Source organism: Asparagus officinalis, chromosome 2 (assembly GCF_001876935.1).
Source record: "Asparagus officinalis chromosome 2, Aspof.V1, whole genome shotgun sequence".
NCBI lineage: Eukaryota > Viridiplantae > Streptophyta > Magnoliopsida > Asparagales > Asparagaceae > Asparagus > Asparagus officinalis.
The window spans coordinates 26,979,267-26,982,155 of NC_033795.1; the positions used below are offsets into that span (position 1 = coordinate 26,979,267).

Genomic DNA, 2,889 nt, shown 5'->3' on the forward strand with positions numbered 1-2,889 from the left:
CCGAGATTAGCGTTTGAATCCGACGGTTGAGTCCGAGAACCACGGCCACGATACGTCACAGGGCGAAACACACGAAGATCGTGCTGGCTAGTCACGATCGCCACGATCCAATGTCTTAGCTGAGAAGCACGAGGCTCTATTAGCAGAACACGTGGCTCATCTCCCGTCAGATCCGGTTCCGCCTACAAAAGGAAGGGTTTCGCCTGCAAATGCTGGGCATAACCCCACGAGTCGCGCGAAAATTGGCTCTCAAAAACTAATTTCGCCTTGGCGATGCATTCGCCCTCAAAGGTAAGATTACGAACAAAGCCAAAAGAATGACCTTGCTTAAACGGTTGAAACCCACGCCCCAGATGGCTAAGGGTTAGAGCAGAAATCTTAGCATTAAGCCTAAGAGAAACTGTTCGACAACTCATCATACTGAGGAAAATAGTATGGCTAGCCCGATTCAAACGGTAATCGGTAAAGGCACATCAAACCCGTTGATAGCTGAGGATTTGCTAAAAATCCTGAGAGAAATCGAAGGCACTTGCTTCGCCAACAATTTCTTCATTCAAAGTATTCCAGACCACACGCAAGCCAGTTCAGGTCTGAAAACTTTGAAGGGGGTCTTGTAAACGGTAAAAAAATACCTCTATGGGTCTATAGGAAATTTGCCTACGAGAAGAGTTCTCACGCCCAATTCTCTGGCACGGACCTAAACCGCGTAGACGTCGACTATACTCAGGTCCAGGTTCGCCTAACGGTCGACTCGCCAGCATGAGTCAGGGTCGATCAGGATGGCGGAAATTCGCTCGTCGCTCAACTCGCCTGCCCGAGTTCGGAGTCGAATCCGCCAGCAAGCCCCAAAACCGTCAGTACAGCTGGGTATCCACTACCCCACGTGCTGAGATGGACCTTCCCATCTCTCTCGACCCGAAGGGAGAGAGAGCACAGTACCCCAGGACCGTCAAACGGCCGCTCGCAGTGCGCACAGCGCGAAGGGACTGGACAGGTGTCGAGTCAACCTGAGCATTCATAAATGCGACTCACCTCGGATGTCTGAGCCAAGAGCTGGATCCGCCGGCACTCGGCAAGCTGGCTAGACCCACTCGAGTACTGTGTACCTACTTCACCGCCTCTCCTGGCCGGAAAGGAGAAAGCATCGTGCTCAAAGCACGCCGGGCGGTCACGCACAGTACAAGTGATCGGACAGACACTTCATCGATCTGCGAACTCATAAATGCGGTTCATTAATGCTGGTCAAATCCACTCGGATAGCAGTCGGTTGTTGCCTCACATACTAGAATGAGCCTTCCCATCGTAGGTGACAGGACATAGAACGCAATCCCTGGAATGACCGTTCATGGTATCGAGGAACGGCGAGACGTCTCTGAAGAGGATGTGGTCACATCCCACAATTCAAGGAGAAGTCAAGCTGTCCTTCTTTCATTTAAAAAACCCCTTCCAGCACGATGGAAGAGAGGTCGCAAAACTTGGAGAAAAAAGAGTTGAGACCAAGCTGTTAGCAAATCCTTGCATTACAGCACCTCTGCCTAGTTCTGGGCTCCGATCGCCGACGAACCAAGCAGACCCGAACTCCATTGCCCCGAGCTTCTACTGCGAACTGAAGCTCTCCAGCAACCTCATTCAAACGGTCCAAGGGAAGCAGACTCGACCCGACCATCGAGCGAAGCGTCCTATAGCCACCTAAAGTCCCCACACAAAAAACAAAGAGGGCATTCCCTCTGCTTCTGTTGTAAACATTTGATTTGTTAGTTTGTAATAAGCTTTCTTATAAATACAAACGAAACTCCTTTCTTCGGAAGAATCAAATTTTCACCCTACAGTTGTATCTGAGCACTTGAGGGAGACACGTCTAGTTCAACACTTGAGAGGGTGTAGAGTGGGATTACAAGAGTATGTTAGTTGTAGAGTTTTCGGTAAACTAGAAAACCGTATTGTGTGGTGTAAACGTTATTCGGGTAAACGTAGAAAACCCGGTTGTGATAGTGGAGATCTGCTCGAGGTGAGGAGCGGAGATGTAGGTCAAGTGGTTAGACCGAACTCCGTAATCATATCGTTTTGTTTGTGATTGCATTGGCATTCTTATTCTTGTATTCATATCTTATATTGCCTTTGTGTATTGCACTTCATTTTGCCCTATCACTTTGGTAGATTGTTTATTTCACCATTGTGTTAGTTTGTATTTCCTTGCATATAATTCATAGTATATCTCATTGCTAGGATATACCCCTTAGTTCATATTGCATATTCTTGCTCAGAATTAGTTGTATATCTATCTTGCAAGAATATATTTATTAATTAGTTTTAATTGGCATAAAATCGGATTAGATTAGGTTGTATATCTATCTTGCAAGAATATATTTATTAATTAGTTTTAATTGGCATAAAATCGGATTAGATTAGCATAAGACCTAATTAGTTTTAATTGGCATAAAATCGGATTAGATTAGCATAAGACCCTAATCACCCCCTCTAGGGTCTATCACTTAGTTAATAGCTTTTTTTTTAAGTCTACAGTCAAAACGGTGGTGTTATTTAGAACAACTCAATGGATTTTAGGGTGTAAATTAAAAATGTGGGGGTGTTGTTTAGAATAACTTAACGGACCCGGGTTCCTGATTGAGAAATACAACGGGTCCAATATTGAGTTTTCAAAGTTATTGGGGGCTAATAATATTATTTTAACAATATAAGCGCCTGTAACCACAAACCTGACCAAAAAATATCATGGCGTGTAAAGCCTTCACGCGCTCCGTCGTCCTATTATCTCCGTGCCACCGCCTCCCCTCCTCCTCCTCCTCCTCCTCCTGCCCTGCAATCTTTTGCGCCCCTCGATCTAGGGTTAGGGTTTTCCACTCCTCCGCTACTTTGCGATGCTCCTAT

The 2,889-nt window shown here is 45.9% G+C and overlaps 1 pseudogene; it reads left to right on the plus strand.

Moving 5' to 3' along the window:
• The window catches only part of LOC109830575, a 17,822-nt pseudogene continuing 17,666 nt past the window's right edge, over window positions 2,734-2,889 (plus strand).